This window comes from Lepidochelys olivacea, assembly GCF_965140295.1.
Source record: "Lepidochelys olivacea isolate rLepOli2 genome assembly, chromosome: 10".
Lineage (NCBI taxonomy): Eukaryota > Metazoa > Chordata > Testudines > Cheloniidae > Lepidochelys > Lepidochelys olivacea.
Genome location: NC_140420.1, coordinates 1861203 through 1875807, shown reverse-complemented (window position 1 = coordinate 1875807; position 14605 = coordinate 1861203).

Sequence of the window (14605 nt, the reverse complement as noted above, 5' to 3'; positions counted from 1 at the left end):
CTGTCCGAGGATTCCCAAACGGAGTCTCCTGTCCCCCTAGTGTCAGCTCCCGGCCTCTTGAGCCCTGGGCCCCAGAGCCTGCCTGCCCTCTTCGCTCTTCACTCCCTCACTCCAAGCAAGGTCAGTCCCTTGTGGAGGTTCTAGATCAGGGTTCTCAACCTATGATCCATGGACCCTGGGGGTCCCAGGCTGTGTCTAAGATTTCCAAGGGGTCCGCACCTCCATCCAAATGAAAAAAGGTTGAAAACCACTGTCCTGGATGAGCACCTGCTCTGGATGTCCCTCCTGCTGCCTGGTGGTGGTGTGTGTGTGTGTGTGTGTGTGTGGGGGGGGGTTATCACACAGGTACAACATGTGGGAGACCCCAACGTGAGCGCAGGTTCCTCCCAGATCTTGGGAGATGGTGGAGAGAGATGTCCTCTGAGCACTAAGAAATCTCTTGGAAGGCAGGGTCTGCATGAGTGTGTGGTTGGGGGGATGAGGTATAGGAGGCTATTAGGGTATTTTGTACACATGTGGGGAGGGGGTTATTCCCCGTGATTTTCTTTACAGTGTGCTCCCCTGGTACTTCCCCAAAGCGTTTCTTCCTCATGTATTAACAAGGAGGAACAAATGCCTCCATGGGATAGCCATGTGGAGGGTTAGACAAATGTTTTGGTTACTCATCTCTACACATTGAGGGACTCACATAATTCTCAGGGGGAAACATACCCCGAGGCAGGGAACTGTGCAGTTCTGGTCAGTTTCCCTATGCAGCCAGCTCTGTGTGGAAAGCAGGGCTGCACAGGAACTCCCCCTCGACCACCAGTCTGCCTGCTGCCCGAGGTGTATCGCGGCTGGTGGCAGACAGCAAGCCAGGAAACAGGGCACATGGCTAATCATCCTGGTTCTTTGTCAGACATACGTGCTGCTATGGGAGAAACAAAGAGCCAGAGATAATGGCAGAGGGTCAGCTCCACAAAAGAGCTTTGGTGCTAACTGAAATCCTCCAACCTCCTGCTCAAGTTGCTGCCCAACTCCATAGATGCTGTTTCTCTGGGAAAGTGGGTGAGGTGTCTGCCAGTTGGTATGCACAAACCACCTACATCCTAGTGCTGGCTCGTCACCCTCACCCAGGCCTGAGCCCTGGACCAGCTTCAGCAGAATCCCCTAGCATGGCGGGCCATCAGGTGACTCACCTGGGATGTAAGAAACCCAAATTCAAGTCCCTGCTGCAAATCAGGCAGAGTAGGGATTTGAAAACAGCTTTCCCACATCCCAAGTGAGTGCCCTGATCATGCCCCCTGGGCTACTGCTGTAATGGGGTCTCCTGCTCTCTGTTCTTTATTGAGAAAGGGAGGCCGACCTGGCTTAGGTGCCTAATTCCAGGAGAAAGTTCATGGCTGTGAATCCCAAGCAGAGCTAGGCACCTTCCTAGGGCCCGGAGTTCAGTATCTAACTACCTCAAAAGGGTGGGGCTTGGATTGAGCATTGCAACACCTACGTCCCTTTGTGGTTTTAGCCCAGAGACACGATGTTATGGAGGGAATGGGCCTGGTATGGAGGAAAACTTACACAGCTCTGGCTCTCCAGCCCCACTGCTTCCTGAGGTGGCATTGGCACTGGTCTCACACTCCACGTGTGCTAGCACTTGGGAGCTTGGAAAGTGGGCGTTGAGGAGTTTGGGGAAAGAATGGCCCTCAGGATGAAATGTTCGTGGCTTCTTGTGATCTCAGCAGTGTCTGAACCCAAACTTGGAGCAGTTCCCTTCCCCTACAGTCTGAAGTTGGTCACAGGGAGCTGGCTAATCTTTATACAGTTCTGGGTCATTTCCAGGGTGTGGAAATGGCAGCCTTGCATCACTAAGCCCAAGAGCTGCAAACAACGTCATGACTAGGATTTCAGAGTTTCCACTGGTGCTGCCAATAGAGAGGGGAGAAAGAGGAGGGCTGTCCACAGGCCGTGTCTGAAATCAGCTGTACCTGGAACTATTCCATTACATTCACAGAGGGCGCGGGATGGGATCCATAAGGTGTCTGCAGACAAAGCGCTGACATGCTAAAGCAGTCATTGTAAAAATTACAATTGCTTATCTCACTAATCCCACACACCTAAGAGAAGCATTCCTGAGCTTCACGTATTTCAGGGTTCTGGACTGGCATCCATCACTACAGTATCTGAGCACCTCCTTGGTTAATAATTGACATGGTAAGGTCCCCAACAGACTTCATGGAGTCTTTGGCCTTTCCTCCCTCCCCTGGGTTTTTGGGGAAGCCTGGGGAGAGGGGCAATTGTGAATATCAAGAATGTGTCACTTGTTTTCTGATCCCAGAGTGTGAACTAGTCTGTGTAATCCTGTTTCTCTTTTTGTGGTGGGTGATCAGAAGGCCCCTGCTGCTTTATGTATCAAGTCAGTGGTATGGATTTGGTGGGCCTCATTCACACCACCGTGAATCTCAGACTGTGCCCATAACAGGTTATACAAGTCAGACCTCACGAAGCGGAGAAAAGTCACTTCTGCTTGAACACCCTGCTGCTGCCCAATAGTTGCATATGACTGATGTCAGTGGGACATAGGGGAAACCTATTAATAAAATCTAACATCATATTCTAACCAACATTAATGTACTAGGCACAAAGACTTCTTCCAGATCCATGCATCCACTTACAGAACAATTTAAATATTGTAAATTATCTGAAAATAAAAACATAGTGAGGGAATTTTTGTAACAAACATGCAGGTAAAAGGAGGGTTCTTGTACAGTGGCGATAAACCAGACACAGACATATTTTAACAAATGCCTGGCCAGCTAAGTCTTCCCAGCTGCCACGGCGGTCCATGCTTGGAACTTCAAACCAACCGTTGGGACAGAACCCAGATCCTCCTAATTCAAACCACAGGCTCCTTCCACTGAGTTAAGGAGAATCTCCACTAGCAAGAAGCAGTATAGACGCTTGCTCTGTGAGTCAGACTGTCTCTTACTACATGTTTCTATAGAGCCAAGTCCGGACCGGGGGCCTCTGAATGATACTGTAACTATAACCGTACTTTAATGAGCAGTTTTGATTCTAGCCAGTAGAGGGCAGTAGTACACACACAGAGGAGCTGGCTCATTGCCATATTGCTAATGGACCCCCCCTGCAGAAGGGTGAATTGGAGCTTTGGAAAGAGAACTGCCCTGATCAGATAACTGCTGTGAAGTGCACACACAGGCACTCAGACCTTCAGAGCATGGTAAAACATAACAAAGAGCTGGCTTACGGGAAGCCACAGAAATACTGCCATGCACAAGAGGTGGTAAAATACCTTCTGCAAAAAATATCAACTAACCAAAGTACTTTTAGGAATGAAAACGACTGTATGTGAGGATTTGTGTGCGAACCACAATATCAGAGCAGTGAGGCATGTCTCCAAACCATAAGCTTAGGCAAAGCCAAGCTGAGTGGAAAGACTGCTAGATATGGTTTGCAGCAGTAAATTACCAAACCGCACATCTGAGTGCAATATGATACCAGGTAATATAGGATGCTGATCAGTACAGAACTGATTTATCTTGGGCTCCATTGCTGGGCCAATGTGAGGGGATAGAACTTGCAAAGAAAGGCCATTTTATTGTTTCTGATAAAAGACGTTGGCCTGGCCTCTGAGTGAGCTAGGCACAGCTCCAGAGGAGGAGGAGCTCATGGTCATTTTATGCCACTTTTACAGCTGCCCAAATTCTTGGCCTAGCTCTCACCCCTTGTACAGGGCCTGGTGCAAAGGGGCCTGGATCAGGGCCTCTAGTGTTCTCACAGTAGAAATAATAAATAACGATGATGATAATAAAACAACAGATAACGGATGCACACAATATAAAATCTATGCACGGTAAGTAAAAAAATATAATCTCAGTAGGGCAACTGTTTGGGTTCCCTACAATAATTGAGCCCCCTTTCCCTGCCGTCTTCATAGCAAGGGTCCTGCTCCTCACAAATCCTGTTGTGTACCGCATTCTTTTCTATGAAAACGCAGGAAATGTGCGTGAAGCCACCACCCAGGTCATGGTCTCCTCAGCTGTCACAAGCCGGGTAGAGTTAGGCATAGTCGTTATTTGGGTGGGAATCTGCCAAGGAAGACTCAGGTGATGTGGAAAGTGTCTGGAGTGAATCAGTACTTGGCATGCTTCACACAGTACGGGCCTTCACTTCAGAAGTTCCTGGTAGATTTGCAGGGAGTGATTCTGGCCCTGGCCTGGCTCTGGTACACTGCTATAGTAACACACAGGGGCTGTAAAATGAGCCACAATGGGCCCAGGAGAATTCTCCCAGTGCAGGAGCATTGTAGGATTGATATAAATGGCTCAAAACTGCCCCCTCAATGGAACTGGGCATAGGGGACATTTTGGGAGTGGGGCTTGGAGCAGATACACACGTGTCTTCATGTGTACCCATCCAGCATGCACTAACTCATAGACTTCCACATAATTTAATATTAGACTTGTTGTTTAGTGCCTAGAGACCCAAACTACGATCAGGGCTCCAGGGTGGTAGGTGCTGGACACACACGTAAATAGAGAGAGTCTGCAACAAAGAGTTTATAATGTAGCTAGGCAAAGGTGGGGAGAAATGTATGATCCATTGGCTCTTCTGCAATTACTAGTCAACAACATTCACTTTTGAAGAAATAATACATTGCTTTTAGAGTTCCCTTCTCTTTTAAAAACTTGTTATGAAATGAATACACACAGATTTTATGTCATCAATTTTTTGTGCCCAGCAAAAGTCAAAGAGTTAGGCTGCAAATTTTATTCACATAGGTATACACACATGCAGCTATACACGCACCTCCCTACACAAAGACAGTCTCTTACACGCATACAATGCCTGCATGCACACACTTGCCTACACAGAGACACTTTTACATACACTTTTCCAGGGACTGCCTAAATCACCCAGCCGGGAAGAGAGGAGGGTGGGCTGGAGGAGAAAAGAGGGGGTGGGGTGGAGGAGAGAGGATGGGGAGGGAAAGAGGCCAAGGATGAGAGCAGGGTGGGGGTGCGGTGGGGTTGGGATGGAGAGGGATGCAGTGACGGGGGATGGGGGTGCGGTGGGGTTGGGACGGGGAGGGATGCAGTAGGGGGGAGATGGGGGTGTAGCCCCATTCCTAGCACTCGGAGATGAGGATACACATACCTCAAACTCCTGGGTGCCAGCGATGGGAGGAGAGAGGAGTGCATGGGGGGGGGGGGAAATGTGGAGTCGATGGGGATGCAGGGAGAGGCATAAGGCTCCAGGTGCATGAGGATGTGGGGGGCACAGGGATGTATAGATATATAATGGGAGTGCAGCAGTGTATGGAGGTGAATGGGGTGCAGGGATGTGGGGGGTGAGGGACATGGGGTGGTGGCTCTAGGATGTGGAGAGGATGGGTGGGAGAGTGCTGTAAGGGGTACAGGGCTGAGATGGGTAGGTGTGGGGGGCAGGACAGGTGAGAAATGGGAAGGATGCAATGATGGGGGGATAGGGGTGTGGGGTGGGGTTGGGATACAATGAGGGGAAGGGGGTGCGGTGGGGTTGGGACGGGGAGGGATGCAGTGACGGGGGATGGGGGTGCGGTGGGGTTCGGACGGGGAGGGATGCAGTGGAGGGGGATGGGAGTGCGGTGGGGTTGGGACGGGGAGGGATGCAGTGATGGGGGACGGGGCTGCGGCGGGGTTGGGACGGGGAGGGATGCAGTGGAGGGGGATGGGAGTGCGGCGGGGTTGGGACGGGGAGGGATGCAGTGACGAGGGACGGGGGTGCGGCGGGGTTGGGACGGGGAGGGATGCAGTGACGAGGGACGGAGGTGCGGCGGGGTTGGGACGGGGAGGGATGCAGTGACAGGGGACGGGGGTGCGGTGGGGTTGGGACGGGGAGGGATGCAATGATGGGCGGATGGGGGTGCGGTGGGGTTGGGACGGGGAGGGATGCAATGATGGGGAAATGGGGGTGCGGCGGGGTTGGGACGGGGAGGGATGCAGTGACGGGGGACGGGGGTGCGGCGGGGTTGGGACGGGGAGGGATGCAGTGACGGGGGACGGGGGTGCGGCGGGGTTGGGACGGGGAGGGATGCAGTGACGGGGGACGGGGGTGCGGCGGGGTTGGGACGGGGAGGGATGCAGTGACGGGGGATGGGGGTGCGGTGGGGTTGGGACGGGGAGGGATGCAGTGATGGGGGGATGGGGGTGCGGTGGGGTTGGGACGGGGAGGGATGCAGTGATGAGGGATGGGAGTGCGGTGGGGTTGGGACGGGGAGGAATGCGGGGACGGGGGATGGGGGTGCGGTGGGGTTGGGACGGGGAGGGATGCAGTGACGAGGGATGGGGGTGTGGTGGGGTTGGAACGGGGAGGGATGCAGTGATGGGTGGATGGGGGTGTGGTGGGGTTGGAACGGGGAGGGATGCAGTGATGGGTGGATGGGGGTGCGGTGGGGTTGGGACGGGGAGGGATGCAGTGGAGGGGGACGGGGGTGCAGCGGGGTTGGGACGGGGAGGGATGCAGTGACGAGGGATGGGAGTGCGGCGGGGTTGGGACGGGGAGGAATGCGGGGACGGGGGATGGGGGTGCGGCGGGGTTGGGACGGGGAGGGATGCAGTGACGAGGGATGGGAGTGCGGCGGGGTTGGGACGGGGAGGAATGCGGGGACGGGGGACGGGGGTGCGGCGGGGTTGGGACGGGGAGGGATGCAGTGATGGGGGTGCGGTGGGGTTGGGACGGGGAGGGATGCAGTGACGGGGGATGGGGGTGCGGTGGGGTTGGGACGGGGAGGGATGCAGTGGAGGGGGATGGGAGTGCGGTGGGGTTGGGACGGGGAGGGATGCAGTGACGGGGGATGGGGGTGCAGCGGGGTTGGGAAGGGGAGGGATGCAGTGACGGGGGATGGGAGTGCGGTGGGGTTGGGACGGGGAGGGATGCAATGATGGGGGGATGGGGGTGCGGTGGGGTTGGGACAGGGATGGATGCAATGATGGGGGGATGGGGGTGCGGCGGGGTTGGGACGGGGAGGGATGCAGTGACGAGGGATGGGAGTGCGGCGGGGTTGGGACGGGGAGGGATGCGGTGACGGGGGACAGGGGTGCGGCGGGGTTGGGACGGGGAGGGATGCAGTGACGGGGGACGGGGGTGCGGCGGGGTTGGGACGGGGAGGGATGCAGTGACGGGAGTGCGGTGGGGTTGGGACGGGGAGGGATGCACTGATGGGGGGATGGGGGTGCGGTGGGGTTGGGACAGGGAGGGATGCAATGATGGGGGGATGGGGGTGCGGCGGCGTTGGGACGGGGAGGGATGCAGTGACGGGGGACGGGGGTGCGGCGGGGTTGGGACGGGGAGGGATGCAGTGACGGGAGTGCAGTGGGGTTGGGACGGGGAGGGATGCACTGATGGGGGGATGGGGGTGCGGCGGGGTTGGGACGGGGAGGGATGCAGTAGGGGGGAGATGGGGGTGTAGCCCCATTCCTAGCACTTGGAGATGAGGATACACATACCTCAAACTCCTGGGTGCCGGCAATGGGATGACAGACAGACCCTGGGTCGCTGCAGGGCACTGGCTGCAGCTCGAGCCCAGCGGCATGAGGAGCGTGAGGAGGAGAAGCCGGGCAGCAGCGGGAGAGGCGCACGCCACACGACTCAACAGCAGCCTGCTGAGTGCTTGCAAGTTGCGCTAGTTCCTCCCCTACCTTGACCCGACCCAGCCAATGGGAGCAGCGCCGGCGGGCGGGGGGCGGGCAGCACGCAGACCCCCCTGGCTGCCCCTTAGGCTAGGAGCCTGACATGCTGGCTGCTTCCTGACCTGGGAGCCATGCAGCATGGTGGCTAGCAGGGAACCTGCCAGCCCCGCCGCATGCTGCCACCGCCCACCGGACAGTCAACGGCCTGGTCAGTGGTGCTGACCGGAGCTGCCAGGATCCCTTTTTGACTGGGTGTTCTGGTCCAAAACCGGATACCTGGTGGCCCTAGCTTATGCTCGTAGTTGCTCTAAATTATGTTGAGGGATGTTTAGGCCCCATTAGAGGCTCAGAATCTGGAAGGCACAAAGGTGGCTTAAAGTCACCTTGTCCTCCCTCCCTCCCTCGACTGCACTTTCTGTGCACTGTCTCTCGTGAGTTGCAGTGCAGGATCTGCCCCATAGTTTTCATCTTTAAATCTGCCATGTCTCCTGGGCTCTTATCACTCCTTATTTTGTAAAACCACATTCTCCTTCAAATATGTTTAGTTATTACAGCTCTGAACTGTCCTTAATTCCCCACTAGCTCAGTAAACACACCGGGGGGCCCTGCTGGGTTTCCCCTTTGGACCTCCCTTCCACTCTCCCCTAAAAAGAGAAGAGAAATATTTAGTTGACCTCCCCCCATTCGTAGTGATCTTTACCCAGTTACCTCTTTACAAATAAATATAGGAAGCCCAGCCCTTGAGCTGCTGCCAATCCCTGAACATGGAGGAAAGCCAGGCGTTGGAGGCATGGGACTGGCACACACTGAAGGGTCATTGGTGCCAAAGAAAACATAGGAAATCTACAGGAAATGCGGGCCTGGAGAAATAAGAGTGCATGGCATGTGCACATGGGGGTGAACTAATGATTAGTGCCTGAGGTTGAAGGTAAGTGTCTGACTGAGCCTGGGAGCAAGGAGCGCTGCCCCGGGCACTATGTGAAGGGTCTCAGGGTAGAGAATGGCAGCAGCGTGCCCCAAAGGCAAGTTTCCCTTTGCTTGGAGAAGTTATTAATTATTATTAATGCCAATGCAACCAAGGTCAGCCAGACCTAGAGGCCAACCACCAACTAGATGGTGGGACACAGTGTGCAGGGACATGATCAGGCTGGGCTTAATGGAGGGATGAGCCACGGGCAGGAATGGATGGGGATGCCGCACTGTTTGCCATGTCAGTGAAGATGCTTTGGGATGAGAACAAAATTATTATTATTTTAACATTTATAATGAGGTAGCACCTAGAAGCTAGCCAGGCCAGGGCCCCGTTGTCAGGGGATGTCAAAAGCTGACACGAGCATGTGAGTATGGGGTGGGTCTGCAGGCATAATCCTTACTCTTTAAGTGAACCTTATGCTGGGGAAATGTGCTGGACTGGCAGTCCTGGAGGCTCATGTCCAGTTTTCATCACAGAACAGAGACTGCCCAGGTGGCAATTGGAGTGGCAGTTGCTGACATATGGGAGCAATTGTGGCATGTTGTGAGAGGGAGGGGCAGTGATGGTAGTGGTGAGTGATACAGGCATCAGGGGAGGGTTGCAGTGGGTGGCAGCAGGCACAGTGGCAGGCAGCAGACTTTCCAGCTCTTGTGATATTATCACACGTCTTGTGATATTCTGAGCTTTTAAAAGCGTGATCTCAGGAGCAACTGTGAATGTCTCAGAACTTTTTGCCTTTATTATTACAAGGAGGAGGGAGAAAAATTGTTCTCCTTAACCACTGAGGACAGGACAAGAAGCAATGGGCTTAAATTGCATCAAGGGAGGGTTAGGTTGGACATTAGGAAAAACTTCCTAACTGTCAGGGTGGTCAAGCATTGGAATAAATTGCCCAGGGAGGTTTTGGAATCTCCATCATTGGAGATTTTTAAGAGCAGGTTAGACAAACACCTGTCAGGAATGGTCTAGATCAAGGATCTCAAACTCAGATCACCACGAGGGCTGCATGAGCACTAGTACATTGGCCTGAGGGCCGCATCACTGAAACCTTTTCATACAACGATACAAAAGTATAGTCAAAAATGAAGAGTAATATAGTGTGCTATTAAAAGTCAATGTAATAACTTTTTAAAAACTGTAATGCGAAGAGGGATTTAATAAAATATAAACACTTGTAATTATTCCTTATGTGGTCAGTAACACTGATGATGATCTACACTAACAGTCTATCAACATCACCGTAATGGCAGGAACTTTTTAAAGTAACTATTCAATCAAAATACGTTGCCTCTTTTAACAAACATTCTTTGCAACTACTCACAGCAAAGAACCATACATGCTGAAATTCATACCTCAGACTGCTGGTCTAGTCCACGAGGCCCCACCCCCATTCCAATCCGTTCCCCAAAGTCCCCACCCCAACTCCGCCCTATTCCAACCCCTTCCGCAAATTCCCGCCCTGGCCCCGCCTCTTCTCTGCCTCCTCCCCTGAGCATGCTGTGTCCCTGCTCCTTCCCCCTCCCTCCCAGAAAGTCCTAAGTGCCACCAAACAGCTGTTTAGTGGCGGGATGTGCTGGGAGGTAAGTGGAGGAGCAGGGATGCAGCGTGCTCAGGGGGGGAAGAAGGGGTGGAGGGCAGCTTGGCTGCTGGTGGAGTCAGCGCCTATGGCAGGCCACAGGAAATAACTTCACTGGCCGCTGTTTGAGACCCTTGGTCTAGATAATAACTTAGTCCTGCCATGAGTGCAGGGACTGGAGTAGAAGACCTCACAAGGTCCCTTCCAGTCCTACAATTCTATGAAATGTAGAACTGCAAGGGACCTCAATAGGTCATCTAATCCAGTCCCCTGCCCACTGCGGCAGGACTAAGGTATTATCTAGACCATCTCTGACAGGTGTCAGTCTAATCAGTTCTTAAAAACCTCCAATGATGGAAATTCCACAACCTCCCTAGGTAATTTGTTCTAGTGCTTAACTACCCTTTAGAGTAAGGAAGTTTTTCCTAATGTCTAATCTAAACCTCCCTTGCTGCAATCTAAGCTCATTACTTCTTGCCTTGTCCTCAGGAGAACAGTTTATCACCCTCCTTTTTGTAACAACCTTTTTTGTACTTGAAGACTGTTATCATGTCCCACCTCAGTCTTCTCTTCCCCAGACTAAACAAATCCATTTTTTTCAATCTTTCCTCAAGGTCATGTTTTCTAGATGTTTAATCATTTTTTGTTGCTCTCCCCTGAACTTTCTCCAATTTATCTACATTTTCCCCAAAGTGTGGTGCCTAGAACTGGACACACTACTCCAGTTGAGGCTTTATCAGTGCTAAGTAGAGTAAAAGAATTACTTCTCATGTTTTTCCTATGACACTCCTGCTAATACATCCCAGAATGATTTTGCTTTTTTTGCAATGGTATTATACTGTTAACTCACATTTAATTTGTGATCCACTATAACCCCCAGATTCTTTTCTTGGCAGTACTCCTTCCTAGGCACTCATTTCCCATTTTGTATTTGTGCAGTTGATTATTTCTTCCTAAGTGTAATACTTTGCATTTATCCTTACTGAATTTCATCCTATGAATTTTCAGACAATTTCTCCAGTTTATCAAGATCATTTTGAATTCTAATCCTGTCCTCCAAAGTGCTTGCAACCCTTCCTATTTTGGTATTATCCACAGACTTTATAAGTGTACTCTCTATAAACCATTATCCAAATCATTTATGAAGATATTGAATAGAACCAGACCCAGGACAGATTCATGCAGGACCGCACTCGATATGCCCTTCCAGCTTGATTGTGAACCATTGATAATTACTCTCTGAGGAGGAGAGATAGCTCAGTGGTTTGAGCATTGGCTTCTGAGTACAGTTTCCCAAGCAGTTTTGCTCCCACCTTATAGTAGGTTTGTCTAGGCTGTATTTCTCTAGTTTGTTTATGAGATCGTGTGAGACAGTGTCAAAAGCCTTATTAAAGTCGAGGTATATCGTATATACTGCTCCCCTCTACCCACAAGGCTTGTTACCCAGTCAAAGGGGGATATCAGGTTGGTTAGACATGATTTGTTCTTGACAAATCAATGTTGACTGTTACTCATCATCTTATTTTGTTCTGGGTGCTTACAAATTGATTATTTGTTCCATTATCTTGCCAGGTACTGACGTGAAGCTAACCAGTCTATAACTCCCTGGGTTTCCTTATTCCCCTTTATACAAATAGGTACTGTATTTGCCCTTTTCCAGTCCTTGAGTATCTCTCCTGTCCTCCATGAGAACATGGCCACTGGTGAGAGATGGGGAAGTTGTAACAGGCTGTGACATAACATGGCCATTGGTGACAGGCAGGGCAGCTGATGGCAGAACATGGCCACTAGTGACAGGTGGGGCAGTTAGCGGCAGAACACGGCCCTCGGTGACTGGGGTTACCATCTTTGAAATGCAAAAAACCCAGCAACCCCTTCCCCCAACAAGGCACGCTTGCCATAACCCAAACGACAAGGTAACTCCACAACTCCCCCCCTTCAACAGCCACTTATAGTATCTAGAGAGATAACACATATAGATAAGATTGATAACATCATTGATAATAAACGGACATTTGTTTATCAGCACATTTTGCCAGCTGGTCCTTGTAGTTTGTTTCTTGTCACTGAATGTGCGAGATTTTTTTTCCGGGGTGTAGTAGGATCACTTGCACCATTGCCCTCATCTTCCATTATTTAATATGCCTCACGTCTCCTCCCTCGCGACTCAAATCCTCTCTCACACACAAGCACAGTGCACTTGCGTGTTGGTGGGCAGACAGCTGCTACATTTTCAACAGTTTTGATCTGTTATTGCTTAACTATGGAAGTGTGAACACTGCAGCATCTTTATCTAGACACAGAAACTTTTGGGGGGGCATGAAACATGGTTCACGTCACACTCCCTGCCAGTGATCCAACCAGTGGACTAAATTTGGTGATGAATCCTGGTCACATGCCACTTGAGACACGTTGTGCATACACTAAAAAGAAACTTTTAACATTAGATATCCCAGTATATTGTGATAATGCAAATCTTTAGACCCAGCAAAAAAAAACAAACCAAACCCGGCAGATTAAATTATTTTTCTGGCAACTGGCAAATCCATTAACCCCCGCCCCCCCCAAAACAGCCAGGCCAGTCAAATACTGGCTGGGTGGTAACCTTACTAGTGACAAGCAGGGCACTTGATGACAGGCTGTGACAGAATGTGGCCATTGGTGGTAGGATATGGCCACTGGTGACAGGTGGGACAGTTGGTGACAGGCTGTGGCAGAACACAGCTGCTGGTGACAGGCAAGGCAGCTGGTGACAGAACATGGCCACTGGTGACAGAAGAGGGACAGGCAGGGCAGTTGGTGGAAGAATATGGCTGCTGGTGACCAGCAAGGCAGTTGGTGACAGAAGAGGGACAGGCGGGGCAGTTGGTGGCAGGCGAGGTAGTTGGTGGCAGAATAGGGACAGGCAGGGCAGTTGGTGACAGGTGGGGCAGTTGGGGACAGAAGAGGGACAAGCGGGGCAGTTGGTGACAGAAGATGGCTGCTGGTGACAGGCGAGGCAGTTGGTGACAGTTGGTGACAGAAGATGGTAGTTGGTGACAGACCAGGGACAGGCAGGGCAGTTGATGGCAGAAGAGGGACAGGCGGGGCAGTTGATGGCAGAAGGTGGCAGTTGGTGAGAGAACAGGGACAGGCGGGGCAGTTGATGGAAGAAGTGGGGCAGGCAGGGCAGTTGGTGACAGAAGGTGGCAGTTGGTGGCAGAACAGGGACAGGCAGGGCAGTTGATGGCAGAAGAGGAACAGGCGGGGCAGTTGATGGCAGAAGGTGGCAGAAGAGGGACAGGCGGGGCAGTTGGTGACAACGTGGCAGTTGGTGAGAGAACAGGGACAGGCGGGGCAGTTGATGGAAGAAGTGGGGCAGGCAGGGCTGTTGGTGGCAGTTGGTGGCAGAACAGGGACAGGCAGGGCAGCTGGTGACAGAAGGTGGCAGTTGGTGACAGACCAGGGACAGGCAGGGCAGCTGGTGGCAGAAGAGGGATAGGCGGGGCAGCTGGTGATAGAAGATGGCAGCTGGTGACAGACCAGGGACAGGCGGGGCAGTTGGTGGCAGCTGGTGACAGAAGATGTCAGTTGGTGACAAACCAGGGACAGGCAGGGCAGTTAGTAGCAGAAGAGGGATAGGCGGGGCAGCTGGTGACAGAAGGTGGCAGTTGGTGACAGGTGGCAGTTGGTGACAAACCAGGGACAGGCGGGGCAGTTGGTGGCAGCTGGTGAATGAAGATGGCAGTTGGTGACAGACCAGGGACAGGCAGGGCAGCTGGTGGCAGTTGGTGACAGGCAGGGCAGCTGGTGACAAACCAGGGACAGGCGGGGCAGTTGGTGGCAGCTGGTGACAGAAGATGTCAGTTGGTGACAAACCAGGGACAGGCAGGGCAGTTAGTAGCAGAAGAGGGATAGGCGGGGCAGCTGGTGACAGAAGGTGGCAGTTGGTGACAAACCAGGGACAGGCAGGGCAGTTGGTGGCAGTTGGTGACAGAAGGTGGCAGTTCGTGACAGACCAGGGACAGGCGGGGCAGTTGGTGGCAGAAGATGGCAGTTGGTGGCAGAAGAGGGACAGGCGGGGCAGTTGGTGGCAGAAGGTGGCAGTTGGTGACAGACCAGGGACAGGCGGGGCAGTTGGTGGCAGAAGAGGGATAGGCGGGGCAGCTGGTGACAGAAGGTGGCAGTTGGTGGCAGAAGAGGGACAGGCGGGGCAGTTGGTGGCAGAAGATGGCAGTTGGTGGCAGAAGAGGGACAGGCGGGGCAGTTGGTGGCAGAAGATGGCAGTTGGTGGCAGAAGAGGGACAGGCGGGGCAGTTGGTGGCAGAAGGTGGCAGTTGGTGACAGACCAGGGACAGGCGGGGCAGTTGGTGGCAGAAGAGGGATAGGCGGGGCAGCTGGTGACAGAAGGTG